Genomic DNA, 14,954 nt, shown 5'->3' with positions numbered 1-14,954 from the left:
AGACGTTTCATATAAAATTAGTTATTTCATGAGTGAAAATTCACTTTTTATTAAAATGAAATAATTATTTTGATTATGAAATTTTGAATATAGAAATAAGAATTAATTTAGTTATTAGATACAATGTAATACTCAAATAAACAAATGTTATGTAAAAAATAAATAATTAATAAAAGTATGGTCAAACCAAACGCCTCCAAATGTTTGTTGTTCCTTGCCGATGAAAATGCAAATGATGATCCTTCTGATCGAAGTCTGCACCATCACCTGAACCTACTAATGTTTAACAGGCAGTTGAGTTGAAGATGAGACTTCTATGAGGATGAGAACCAGAGTTAAACATAGTTGCTACAGTTCACGAAGTATAAGTGTGGTGTTTGATCTGTTATGAAGCAAATATGTGATTGATTCACGTAAGTTTTGCTTGTGGCTTTGTTTACATCATTCCCTACGTGTACCAATGTACTCTCTCCCAACAAGGAACACTTATGTTATTGTTTAAGATTATAAGAAATGTCATTTAAAACCTAATTATGCCACTGGAACCTTGGTACACTATAAATTCATGAATATACTTAGAACCCTTAACATACCAGTAGGCTACACAAATCTGTAAAATTTCACAAGTAACCAATAATCCTTTTGGGGAAAATAATATGCATGTCTGGTGTATTTTTATTAGTAGTGAACTAATTTGATGACAATAACTGTCTGGAATCTATTTTTCAGTTATAAAGACACATTGTTATAATTTGTTCCTACGCAAATATGAACTATCGTCCATTAATACGAGTATAATTTTGTGGAGCAATAACAGCCTTAAGCTTTATCATCCGCAGTTCAGTACAAACGTTTATTCTCATGCGTTATACAATCCCTCGTCCTTTAATAAGGGGGATTTCTTCGGCTCAAGCTGAAAACAGTTGTTGAAAATGGATGACGAGCAGTTATCCGACAGATGAGGGAGAAGGGCAATACTTCTCCCCCCTCACAGTCAGGACTGTATTAAATTTTGCTTTGACTGTTGTGTTGTTGGCATGTATGTAATTAGTGCTCTTCAAGCTATTGATTTTTTGCATGTCTTTTACTTCTGCTTGTATAATTGTTGACAATGGAATGGAAACAGGAAATTTGTGTCATGCAAGGGAAAGGTGGGCGCTGTAACTGCTTCATTGCAAAGACCGGTGTAGATCCGCTCTCCTTCTGTGATTTGTATCGGTGGCATGACTGAATGCAGGAATCCCTTTGTACCGAGTATCAGTCATGATCTTTGGTGCAGTGACAGGTGTATGCTCTGAGGAGGAAGAAGTGCGATAAGCTTTCGTCGGGGACCAACTAGCCAAAAAGACACTGGGGAAGGTTATCACTACCGCTCCCAGCGTAGGGAATGTCTGCTGCTGCTGCTCCATTGCGTATGCCCCTTGATCGGTCCCTGGGGAGTATGCTGCAGGGGTCAGAAGAACTCTGATCAACATCGGCATCTTTTTAAGGTTTTGCTGGTTTGTTGGGATCCCAGAGTGTTATTTGCTCCCCTGCATAGAATGAATGGACCTGCTACATTTCTTCGATTTCTTATGAGAATGAACAAGCAGACTACTGATGGGAATTAAGGGCTCCACCCTTCTTTCCTCTTCCTAAACAATCTTCTAATCTCTCTCTCTCTCTCTTCAGTAGAGCAAGAAGCAATGCGTTCCAAGACCCTTGCCTCACTGAGAAGTAGTATCGGCACACGCTGCTACTGCTACCTTTGTGCCGTCTTGTTATCCGTTTGGGAAGAAGTATCGGTGCTTCCTGTTCCTGCTGGTACCAAGCATGCCCAATATCTCTCTCTCTCTCTCTCTCTCTCTCTCTCTCTCTCTCTCTCTCTCTCTCTCTCTCTTTTGGGATTGAGAGAAGTAGTATGTACTGGGTCTTTTTCAATATTAAACTTACCCGATAATCATGTAGCTGTCAACTCCGTTGCCCGACAGAATTCTACGGGAGGGATACGCCAGCTATCACTATACTAGAAGGGGGTGTACTCACCAGCGCCACCTGTGGCCAGGTACTGCAGTACTTCTTGTTGACACCACCTCACTTTTTCCTCTGTCGTGCTTCCGGCAAGACGTTCTGGGATACGCTTATGATTTTGGAGTATTGTTCACGGTTTTTGGTGAAGTATTTCTCTAAGATTTCAGCTTTCGCTATACTGGAAACTTTTCTAATTAGCTTAGATAGCTTTTATTTGGTTTTGATTAATGGTTAACAATCTTTTTGCTTGATTTGGAATCCCCCTTGACTAACTCTTTGATTCAAGATGTCTGACCTTTCACAAGCCCCACCCCATAGACGATGTAGGTCTTGTAATAGGCGTGTTCCGAAGGCCTCGGTTGATCCTCACACCGCTTGTTCCGACTGTAGGGAAAGACCCTGTCAGTTGGAAGATCGATGTGAGGAATGCGCCGGACTTTCGGAACTTGAATTTGTTCGATTCCTGAAATATTCAACCAAGTTAGAGAGAGAGAGAGTTAGGAGGAGTTCTTCTCGCTCTTCACTTTTTTCCTCACCTCATGATCCTCAACCTTTTCCTCCCCCTGTAGTGGCTACCCCCGAACCTTCTATTTGTGCTCAACCTGATATGTCCGATGTTTTGTGTGCCATTCAGGCTTTAGGTGACAAAGTGGAATCGGTGGTTAGTGAACATAAGTCTCTTATGGCAGAAGTCAAAGAACTTAAGGTCAAAAGTGCAGTGGGAGGTAATAGTGCCAGTGCTGTGCCAAGTGCTAGTGTCAGTGCGGTGCCAAGTGCTAGTGTCAGTGTCAGTGTGGTGCGTGAGGGTACTTCTGTGCGTGCCAGTCGTCCTCCCAGTCCGGGACCTCTTGCAAGCTCCCAAGCCCAGGGGAGAAGCAATGTCGAAGGGCAAAAGGGTTCGGCAGGCCTTGATCGGCGCACAGAAGTATCCTCGGTGGTTGCGGGCGTGTCTTACAGAGACCGTCACTCCCACCCGCAGACGATTGAGCCCGTCTTTTACTCGTCTGCAGAAGAAATGTCAGGGAGAAAACGCTGGACTCAGGTCTCAAGACCTCTCAAACGCAAAGTCCAGACCTCAAGAGTTCTACAACCTGGTTGCAGTCATTGGATTAGCTCTGACTCTCCGCAGTCATCAGGTGACTGCACACCTCCTAAGAGAGGTAAGGTGATGCCGCAACAGACCTCATCTTCTGTTAAGGCTTTGCCTCAGCAGACCTTAGCGTCTGTCGACCCCAAGATGACTTTGCTGCAGTCCATGCAGTCACAGCTTGCGGTCTTAATGCGTGAGTGTCAGGCTGAGAAGGTTACACCTCCTCCTGCGATCGCTCCGCCTCACCGCAGTCCAGTCTGCCAGGCGTACGAAGTTGAGGTTCCTCAGGATACCTTACCGCGTACTGAGTTGCCAGTTACCAGCGGTGTGCAGCAACCTCCGCCTTCCTTAAGGCAACCTCAGCAATGGGAGCAGGAGTCTTATGCCTTACTTCCTCCGCTTCCGCTTGCGGTTCCACCAGCGAGGCAACAATCTCTTGAGGTACGACAACCTCTTCCATCCATGAGGCAGCCACCTCAGCACTCGCTGCAGCGACCTCAACCCTCCTCAAGGCGAGAGCCTCAACTCCTTAGGCTAGCACCTCAGGAACCTCAACTCGCGAGACAAGAACTGCGTTCTGCGCAGCCGCTACCTCAACTCTCGCAGCTCACACCTCAGGAACCTCAACTCGTTCCTCAGGAACCTGCTACTGCGCATCCGCAACCCTTACAGCAAGCGCAACTCTTGAGACAAGAAACTCATGCTAGGAGTCAGCCACCTCAACCCATGCGCCTACCTTCCTCTACTCTTCTTGACCAGTCTTTGCAGCCTGAACCTCAGGTTTTAACTCAGCAACAGAGACTTGAGGATGAAACCACAAGCGTTTATGCACCCGCTTGTTCAGATTCTGCTGTTCAGCATACCACTGTTACATTACCTCTCACTTCGCTACACTCTGGTGATGAGGTTTCTGAGGAGGAAGCTGCGCACCTGGATCCCTCATCAGACGTGGAAGAAACCAAGTCTTCTCCTCTACCCATTGACTTTCGTAAGGTCCTGGCTCTTTTCAGAGAGGTATACCCGGACCATTTTGTGTCTGCTACCCCCCGCTCTCCTCCATCTGAGTTTTCGCTGGGCATGCAACCTGTTAAGTCAACTTATACTAAGCTCGTCTTTGCTAGGTCTAAGAGAGCTTTAAGAATCTTAGGGGAGTGGTTGCAGTCTAAACAGCAACTAGGGAAGACTTCCTTTATGTTCCCACCTACTAAGCTCACTTCTAAGGCGGGCGTATGGTATGCCACAGGAGAGGAACCAGGCTTGGGAGTCCCTGCCTCTGCCCAGGCTGACTTCTCAAGTTTGGTCGACTCTCCTCGTAGATCAGCAATGAGGCGCTCTAAGGTTTGCTGGACCTTCTCCGATTTAGACCACTTCCTAAAGGGTGTATTTCGTGCCTTTGAGATGTTCAATTTTCTAGACTGGTGCCTGGGGGCCCTGAGCAAGAAGACCTCCCCTGCGGACAAGGACTCGGCCATGCTTTTAATGTCCTGCATGGATAAAGCAATTCGGGATGGGTCTGGCGAGCTTGCTTCAATGTTTGTGTCAGGAGTTCTTAAGAAAAGGGAGCAACTTTGCACCTTTCTTTCTTCCAGCATCACACCTTGTCAAAGGTCTCAACTCCTTTTTGCTCCGCTTTCTAAGTTCTTGTTTCCCGAAGAGCTTATCAAGGATTTGTCTGCGGCCCTGATTCAGAAGGACACTCATGATCTTGTGGCCTCTTCAGCTCGTAAGACTAAGGTTGCTCCCTCAGTTCCTAGGACTTACCGCACCCCAGTGGCTGATACTCCTGCTACAAGGTTTATTCCGCCCTTTCGTGGCAGAGCCCCCAGCCGAGGAAGCTCCCGTCCAGACTCTTCCAGGAGCAGGTCTAGGAAAGGTCCCAAGACTTCAAAAGGCAAACACTGACTCTCCTCCTCTCCAGACAGCAGTAGGAGCCAGACTCAAGACCTTCTGGCAAGCTTGGGAAAGGAGAGGTGCAGACGCCCAGTCTGTCAGGTGGCTAAGGGAGGGTTACAGGATACCATTCTGCCGCAAACCCCCTCTGACCACTTCTCCCATCAACCTCTCTCCCAACTACAAGGAAAAGGACAAGAGGCTAGCGTTGCACCAGGAGGTGTCGCTCCTGTTACAGAAGAAGGCAGTGGTTATAGTCCGGGACCATCAATCCCCGGGCTTCTACAACCGTCTCTTTCTGGTGGCCAAGAAGACAGGAGGTTGGAGACCGGTGCTGGACGTCAGCGCGCTCAATGCTTATGTCACCAAGCAGACGTTCACTATGGAGACGACGAAGTCGGTCCTAGCAGCGGTCAGGCAGGAGGACTGGATGGTCTCGTTGGATCTGAAAGACGCTTACTTTCACGTTCCTATTCATCCAGACTCCCAACCTTTCCTGAGATTCGTTTTTGGAAAGGTTGTGTACCAATTCCAAGCCCTGTGTTTTGGCCTAAGCACAGCTCCTATGGTGTTTACGCATCTGATGAGGAATATTGCAAAATTCCTCCACTTATCGGACATCAGAGCCTCCCTTTATTTAGACGACTGGCTGTTGAGAGCCTCCACGAGTCGTCGCTGTCTGGAGAGTCTCAACTGGACTTTAGACTTGATCAAGGAACTGGGTCTGTTAGTCAACTTAGAAAAGTCCCAGCTCATTCCCTCCCAATCCATAGTTTACCTGGGAATGGAGATTCGGAGTCAGGATTTTCGGGCTTTTCCATCGGCCCCAAGGATAAGCCAAGCCCTAGATTGTATCCTGAGCATGCTGAAGAGGAACAGTTGCTCGGTGAGACAGTGGATGAGTCTCACAGGGACCCTGTCATCTTTAGCCCTGTTCCTCGAGTTAGGGAGACTCCACCTCCGCCCTCTCCAATTCCATCTAGCAGCTCATTGGGACAAGGATTTGACGCTCGAAGCAGTCTCTATCCCTGTCACCAAAGAGATGAAGACCACTCTCTTGTGGTGGAAGACCAACCTCCTTCTCAAGGAGGGCCTATCGTTAGCGATTCAGACCCCCAATCTTCATCTCTTCTCGGATGCATCAGACTCGGGCTGGGGCGCGACCTTGAACGGACAGGAATGCTCGGGAACGTGGAACAGGGAACAGGAAACGCTCCACATCAACTGCAAGGAGCTACTGGCAGTTCATATGGCCCTAATGAACTTCAAGTCCCTCCTGCTAGGCAAGGTGGTGGAGGTGAACTCCGACAACACCACAGCCTTGGCTTACATCTCCAAGCAGGGAGGGACCCATTCGAGGAACCTGTACGAGATAGCAAGGGACCTCCTCATTTGGTCAAGAAGTCTAAACCTCACTCTAGTAACGAGGTTCATTCAGGGCAACATGAACGTCTCAGCAGATCGCCTAAGCAGAAAAGATCAAGTCATCCCCACGGAATGGACCCTTCACAAGAGCGTGTGCAACAGACTTTGGACCTTGTGGGGTCAGCCTACGATAGATCTGTTTGCCACCTCCATGACCAAGAGGCTTCCTTTGTACTGTTCCCCAGTTCCAGACCCAGCAGCAGTTCATGTGGATGCTTTTCTGCTGAATTGGTCCCATCTCGACCTTTACGCATTCCCACCGTTCAAGATCATCAACAGAGTCATTCAGAAGTTCGTCTCGCACGAAGGGACACGGCTGACGCTGGTTGCTCCCCTTTGGCCTGCAAGAGAATGGTTCACAGAGGTACTACAATGGCTGGTCGACGTCCCCAGGACTCTCCCTCTAAGAGTGGACCTTCTACGTCAACCTCACGTAGACAAGGTGCACCCAAACCTCCACGCTCTTCGTCTGACTGCCTTCAGACTGTCGAAAGATTCGCTAGAGCTAGAGGCTTTTCGAAGGAGGCAGCCAGTGCGATTGCCAGAGCAAGGAGGGTATCCACTCGTAGAGTCTACCAATCCAAGTGGGAAGTCTTCCGAAGCTGGTGTAGAGCCAATGCAGTTTCCTCTACCAATACCTCTGTAACCCAAATAGCTGACTTCCTATTACATCTAAGGAATGAGAGATCCCTTTCGGCTCCTACGATTAAAGGGTACAGAAGTATGTTGGCTTCAGTTCTCCGCCACAGAGGTTTGGACCTTTCTTCCAACAAGGACCTTCAAGACATCCTTAAGTCTTTTGAGACGTCTAAAGAACGTCGTTTACCCACTCCAGGCTGGAATCTAGACGTAGTCTTAAGGTTCCTTATGTCTCCTAGGTTCGAACCTCTCCAGTCAGCTTCCTTCAAGGACCTTACCCTCAAGACTCTTTTCCTCGTCTGCCTTGCAACAGCTAAAAGAGTCAGTGAGGTTCATGCCTTCAGCAAGAACATTGGGTTCACATCCGAATCTGCAACATGTTCTTTACAGCTCGGATTTTTAGCTAAGAATGAACTTCCTTCACGTCCTTGGCCTAGATCGTTCGAAATTCCTAGCCTTTCCAACATGGTAGGTAACGAGCTAGAAAGAGTTCTTTGCCCTGTCAGAGCTCTGAAATATTATCTTAATAGGTCAAAACCTATACGAGGACAGTCAGAAGCCTTATGGTGTGCAATCAAGAAACCTTCGATGCCCATGTCCAAAAACGGAGTTTCGTATTATATAAGGCTTCTGATTAGAGAAGCCCATTCTCACATGAAGGATGAAGACCTTGCTTTGCTGAAGGTAAGGACCCACGAAGTGAGAGCCGTAGCCACTTCGATGGCCTTTAATAAGAACCGTTCTCTGCAGAGCATTATGGATGCAACTTATTGGAGGAGCAAGTCAGTGTTTGCATCATTTTATCTTAAAGATGTCCAGTCTCTTTACGAGAACTGCTACACCCTGGGACCATTCGTAGCAGCGAGTGCAGTAGTAGGTGAGGGCTCAGCCACTACATTCCCTTAATCCCATAACCTTTTTTAACCTTTCTCTTGAATGCTTTTATTGTTGTTTTTTGGGTTGTTACGGTAGGCTAAGAAGCCTTCCGCATCCTTTTTGATTTGGCGGGTGGTCAATTCATTCTTGAGAAGCGCCTGGGTTAGAGGTTGTGTAGAGGTCCTTTAGTATGGGTTGCAGCCCTGTATACTTTAGCACCTTAGAGTTGATTCAGCCTCCTAAGAGGAACGCTGCGCTCAGTAAGGAAGACGAACTTAATAAAGGCAGAGTAACGGTTCAAGTCGACTTCCTTACCAGGTACTTATTATTTCATTGTTATTCTGAAATAACTGATTATATGAAATACGGGATACTTAGCTATCCTTTAGTCATGTACACTGGTTTTCACCCACCCCCCTGGGTGTGAATCAGCTACATGATTATCGGGTAAGTTTAATATTGAAAAATGTTATTTTCATTAGTAAAATAAATTTTTCAATATTAAACTTACCCGATAATCATGTAGCTGTCAACTCCGTTGCCCGACAGAATTCTATGGAGGGATACGCCAGCTATCACAATACTAGAAGGGGGTGTACTTACCAGCGCCACCTGTGGCCAGGTACTCAAGTACTTCTTGTTGACACCTCCTCAATTATTCCTCTGTCGTGCTTCCGGCAAGACGTTCTGGGATACGCTTATGATCTTCGAGTATTTTCACGGCTAATTGGTGAAGTATTCTCTCAGATTTCGGCTGTCGCTTTACTGGAAACCTTCTTATATTAGCTAGATAGCTTTTATATAGTCCTGATTAACGGTTAACGATCTTTTGCTTGATTTTGGAACCCCCTTTGGCTAACTCTTTGGATTCAAGATGTCTGACATTTCGCAAGCCCCCTCCCATAGACGATGTAGGTCTTGCAATAGGCGTATTCCGAAGGCCTCGGTAGATCCTCACACCGCTTGTTCTGACTGTAGGGACAGGCCCTGTCAGTTAGAAAATCGATGTGAGGAATGCGCCGGACTTTCGGAACTGGAATTTGTCCGTCTTTTGAAATATTCAACTAAGTTAGAGAGAGGTAGAGTTAGGAGGAGTTCTTCTCACTCTTCACTTTTTTCCTCACCTCATGATCCCCTACCTTTTCCTACCCCTGTAGTGGCTACCCCCGAACCTACTGTTTGCCCTCCGCCTGATATGTCTGTTGTTTTGCGTGCTATTCAGGCCTTAGGCGATAAAGTAGAGTCAGTGGTAAGTGATCATAAGTCTCTGATGGCCGAAGTCAAGGAACTTAAGGTCAAGAGTGCAGTGGGTGGAATTAGTGCCAGTGCTGTGACGAGTGCTAGTGTCAGTGCAGTGCCAAGTGCTAGTGTCAGTGCCAGTGTGGTGCGTGAGGATACTTCTGTGCGAGCCAGTCGTCCTCCCAGTCCGGGACCTCTTGCAAGCTCCCAAGCCCAGGGGAGAAGCAATGTCGAAGGGCATAAGGGTTCGGCAGGCCTTGTTAGGCGCACAGAAGTATCCTCGGTGGTTGCGGGCGTGTCTTCCAAAGACCGTCACTCCCACCTGCAGACGATTGAGCCCGTTTTTTTCTCGTCCGCTGATCAACTGTCAGGGAAGAAACGTTGGTCTCAGGTCTCGAGACCACTTAAACGCAGAGTCCAGTCCGCGAGTGCTCAGCCAGGTTGCAGTCATTGGCTCAGCTCTGACTCGCCGCAGTCATCTGTCGACTGCACTCCGCCCAAGAGGAGTAAGGTTCTGCCACAACAGAGCTCGACTGTTAAGGCTTTACCTCAGCCTACTGTAGTTTCTGCCGACCCCAAGTGGAGTCTTCTACAGTCCATGCAAGCACAGCTTTTGGACTTGATGCGTGAGTGTCGGGCTGAGAGTGTTGCGCCTCCGCCTCCGCCTACACTCCCTCCGCCTGCGCTTGCTCCGCCTGCGCTCGCTCCGCCTGCGCTCGCTCCGCCTGATCGCAGTACCACCTGCCAGGCGTACGATGTTGAGCCTCGTTCTGAGTTTGCTGTTCCCAGTGGTGATCAGCCTCCGCCTTCTTTAAGGCAACCTTTACAATGGGATCAGGAGGATTATACCTCTCTTCCTCCGCCTCCACTTGCTGCTCCACCAGTGGTGCAACACTCGGTTGAGGTACAACAACCTCTCCCGTCCATGAGTCAGTCTCCTCAGCTCTCGCTGCAGCGAGCTCAACCCTCCACAAGGCAAGCACCTCTACACCTTAGCCTTGCGCCTCAGGAGCCTCAGCTTGCGAGACATTTACCTTGTTCTGCGCAGCCTCTACCTCATCGCGCTCCGCTCACACCACAGGAACAGGAACTTGCTACTCCGCTTCCGCCAACAGCTCAGCAAGCGCAACCCTTGGGTTCAACCACTCATGCTAGGAGTCAGCCTCCTCCACCCATGCGCCTTCCTTCTGCTTCGTCTTTTATTCAGCCTTTGCAGTCTGAGCCTCAGGTTTTCCCTCAACAGTTACTTGAAGAGGAAACCACTAATATTGTTCCTACTCGTTCTGACTCTGCTGTTCAGCATTCTTGTCCGATCTCTTCGCTACACTCTGGTGATGAGGCGTCTGATGATGAGGCGGCACACCTGGATCCCTCGTCAGACGTGGATGAATCCAAGCCTTCTCCACAGTCTATTGACTTTCGTAAGGTCTTGGCTCTGCTTAGGGAGGTTTACCCAGACCACTTTGTCTCTGCTATTCCCCGCTCTCCGCCATCTGAGTTTTCGCTGGGCATACAACAAGCTAAGTCCACCTATACTAAGCTAGTCCTAGCAAGGTCCTCTAAGAGAGCGTTAAGGATCTTAGGGGAGTGGCTGCAGACTAAGCAACACCTTGGCAAAACTTCTTTCATGTTCCCTCCGACTAAGCTCACTTCGAAAGCGAGCGTTTGGTATGCCACAGGAGAAGCACCAGGCTTGGGAGTACCTGCCTCTGCCCAGGCTGACTTCTCAAGTCTGGTAGACTTGCCTCGGAGAACTGCAATGAGGCGCTCTAAGGTTTGCTGGACCTTCTCAGACCTTGATCACTTACTGAAGGGAGTATTTAGAGCATTTGAGATGTTCAACTTCCTAGACTGGTGCCTGGGGGCCCTCAGCAAGAAGACCTCTCCTGCGGACAAGGATTCTGCCATGCTATTAATGTCCTGCATGGATAAGGCCATTAGGGATGGATCTGGTGAGCTTGCGTCGATGTTTGTATCAGGGGTTTTGAAGAAAAGGGAACAGCTGTGTACCTTCCTTTCCTCCAGCATTACACCTTGTCAAAGGTCACAACTCCTTTTTGCTCCGCTCTCGAAGTTCCTCTTCCCCGAAGAGCTGGTTAAGGACTTGTCTGCTGCCCTGATACAAAAGGACACACACGATCTTGTAGCCTCATCGGCTCGTAAGTCTAAGGTTGCTACCTCAGTCACCAAGACTTATCGCTCCCCAGTGGCTGATACCCCTGCTACGAGGTTCATACCGCCCTTTCGTGGTAGAGCCCCCAGCCGAGGAAGCTCCCGTCCAGACTCTTACAGGAGCAAGTCTAGGAAAGGCTCCAAGACTTCTAAAGGAAAAAACTGACTCTCCGCATCTCCAGACAGCAGTAGGAGCCAGACTCAAGATCTTCTGGCGAGCCTGGGAGAAGAGAGGTGCAGACGCCCAGTCTGTCAGTTGGCTGAGGGACGGTTACAGGATTCCATTCTGCCTCAAACCACCTCTGACCACATCTCCCATCAACCTCTCTCCCAACTACAAAGAAGAGGACAAGAGGCTAGCATTGCACCAGGAGGTGTCGCTACTTGTGCAGAAGAAGGCAGTGGTTATAGTCCGGGACCATCAATCCCCGGGCTTCTACAACCGTCTCTTTCTTGTGGCCAAGAAGACAGGAGGTTGGAGACCGGTGCTGGACGTCAGCGCGCTCAACGCGTATGTCACCAAGCAGACGTTCACGATGGAGACGACGAAGTCGGTCCTAGCAGCGGTCAGACAGGAGGACTGGATGGTCTCGTTGGACTTGAAAGATGCCTACTTTCACGTTCCTATTCATCCAGACTCCCAACCTTTCCTGAGATTCGTTTTTGGAAAGGTTGTCTACCAATTCCAAGCCCTGTGCTTTGGCCTAAGCACAGCTCCTATGGTGTTCACTCATCTGATGAGGAATATAGCAAAATTCCTACACTTATCGGACATCAGAGCCTCCCTCTACTTAGACGACTGGCTGTTGAGAGCCTCCACGAGTCGTCGCTGTCTGGAGAATCTCAACTGGACTTTGGACTTAATCAGACAACTGGGTCTGTTAGTCAACATAGAAAAGTCTCAGCTCATTCCCTCCCAATCCATTGTGTACCTGGGAATGGAGATTCGGAGTCAGGATTTTCGGGCTTTTCCATCGGCCCCCAGGATAAGCCAAGCCCTAGAGTGCATCATGAGCATGCTGAAGAGGAGCAGTTGCTCGGTGAGACAGTGGATGAGTCTCACAGGGACCCTTTCATCACTGGCCCTGTTCGTCGAGCTAGGGAGACTCCACCTCCGCCCTCTTCAATTCCATCTTGCAGCTCATTGGGACAAGGGTTCGACTCTCGAAGCAGTCTCTATCCCAATCACCCAAGAGATGAAGACCACTCTCCTGTGGTGGAAGAACAATCTCCTTCTCAGGGAGGGCCTATCGTTGGCTATTCAGACCCCCAATCTTCATCTCTTCTCAGATGCATCGGACTCGGGCTGGGGTGCGACCTTGAACGGACGGGAATGCTCGGGAACGTGGAACGAGGAACAGGGATTGCTCCACATCAACTGCAAGGAGCTACTAGCAGTTCATTTAGCCCTGCTGAACTTCAAGTCCCTCCTGCTAGGCAAAGTGGTGGAGGTGAACTCAGACAACACCACAGCCTTGGCTTACATCTCCAAGCAAGGAGGGACCCATTCGAGGAGCCTATTCGAGATCGCAAGGGACCTCCTCATTTGGTCAAGAGGTCTAAACCTCACTCTGGTCACGAGGTTCATTCAGGGCAATATGAACGTCTCAGCAGATCGCCTAAGCAGAAGGAATCAGGTCATTCCCACGGAATGGACCCTCCACAAGAGTGTGTGCAACAGACTTTGGACCTTGTGGGGTCAACCTACCATAGATCTGTTTGCCACCTCCATAACCAAGAGACTTCCGCTGTACTGTTCCCCTGTTCCAGACCCTGCAGCAGTTCATGTGGATGCTTTTCTACTGAACTGGTCCCATCTCGACCTTTACGCATTCCCACCGTTCAAGATAATAAACAAAGTTCTGCAGAAATTCATCTCGCACGAAGGGACACGGCTGACGCTGGTTGCTCCCCTTTGGCCTGCAAGAGAATGGTTCACAGAGGTACTTCAATGGCTTGTCGACATCCCCAGGACTCTACCTCTAAGAGTGGACCTTCTACGTCAACCTCACGTAGACAGGTTGCACCCAAACCTCCACGCTCTTCGGCTGACTGCCTTCAGACTGTCGAAAGATTCGCTAGAGCTAGAGGCTTTTCGAAGGAGGCAGCCAGTGCGATTGCCAGAGCAAGAAGGGTTTCCACTCGTAGAGTCTACCAATCTAAGTGGGAAGTCTTCCGAAGCTGGTGTAGAGCCAATTCAATATCCTCTACCAATACCTCTGTGACCCAAATAGCTGACTTCCTTCTACATCTTAGGAATGAGAGATCCCTTTCAGCCCCTACGATTAAAGGGTATAGGAGTATGTTGGCTTCAGTTCTCCGCCACAGAGGTTTGGACCTTTCTTCCAACAAGGACCTTCAAGACATTCTTAAGTCTTTTGAGACGTCTAAAGAGCGTCGTCTATCCACTCCAGGCTGGAACCTAGACGTAGTCTTAAGGTTCCTTATGTCATCTAGGTTCGAACCTCTCCAGTCAGCTTCCTTCAAGGACCTTACCCTCAAGACTCTTTTTCTCGTCTGCCTTGCAACAGCTAAGAGAGTCAGTGAGGTTCATGCCTTCAGCAAGAACATTGGTTTCACGACCGAATCTGCAACATGTTCTTTTCAGCTCGGATTCCTAGCAAAGAACGAACTTCCTTCACGTCCTTGGCCTAGATCGTTTGAAATACCTAGCCTCTCCAACATGGTAGGTAACGAACTAGAGAGAGTTCTTTGCCCTGTCAGAGCTCTCAAATATTATCTTCAGAGGTCTAAACCTATTCGAGGACAGTCAGAAGCCTTATGGTGTGCCATCAAGAAACCTTCGAGGCCCATGTCCAAGAACGGGGTTTCGTATTATATAAGGCTTCTGATTAGAGAAGCCCATTCTCACTTAAAGGAGGAAGACCTTGCATTGCTGAAGGTAAGGACCCACGAAGTAAGAGCCGTAGCTACTTCGATGGCCTTTAATAAAAACCGTTCTCTGCAGAGCATAATGAATGCAACCTATTGGAGGAGCAAGTCAGTGTTTGCATCATTTTATCTTAAAGATGTCCAGTCTCTTTACGAGAACTGCTACACCCTGGGACCATTCGTAGCAGCGAGTGCAGTAGTAGGTGAGGGCTCAGCCACTACATTCCCTTAATCCCATAACCTTTTTTAACCTTTCTCTTGAATGCTTTTATTGTTGTTTTTATGGTTGTTACGGTAGGCTAAGAAGCCTTCCGCATCCTTTTGATTTGGCGGGTGGTCTATTCATTCTTGAGAAGCGCCTGGGTTAGAGGTTTTGTAGAGGTCCTTTAGTAGGGGTTGCAACCCTATATACTTTAGCACCTTTGGGTTGATTCAGCCTCCAAGAGGAACGCTGCGCTCAGTAAGGAAGACGAACTTAAAAAAGAGGCAGAGTAACGGTTCAATTCGACTTCCTTACCAGGTACTTATTATTTCATTGTTATTTGAGATAACTGTTATATGAAATATGGGATACTTAGCTATCCTTTAATCTTGTACACTGGTTTTCACCCACCCCCCTGGGTGTGAATCAGCTACATGATTATCGGGTAAGTTTAATATTGAAAAATGTTATTTTTATTAGTAAAATAAATTTTTGAATATACTTACCCGATAATCATGA

General features: G+C 48.3%; 1 protein-coding gene across 2 annotated transcripts in view; it reads left to right on the top strand.

The window, feature by feature from the left end:
• The first annotated feature begins 228 nt into the window (after positions 1 to 228).
• The window catches only part of LOC137616579 (zinc finger protein OZF-like), a 243,865-nt gene continuing 229,139 nt past the window's right edge, over positions 229 to 14,954 (top strand). For both annotated transcript variants that reach the window (XM_068346459.1, XM_068346460.1), the window contains exon 1: positions 229 to 413. The gene's annotated coding sequence lies outside the window, so the exon portion shown is untranslated. The remainder of the gene's footprint in view (positions 414 to 14,954) is intronic.

Source organism: Palaemon carinicauda, chromosome 22 (assembly GCF_036898095.1).
Source record: "Palaemon carinicauda isolate YSFRI2023 chromosome 22, ASM3689809v2, whole genome shotgun sequence".
NCBI lineage: Eukaryota > Metazoa > Arthropoda > Malacostraca > Decapoda > Palaemonidae > Palaemon > Palaemon carinicauda.
This window is presented reverse-complemented; position numbering and strand designations above follow the sequence as displayed.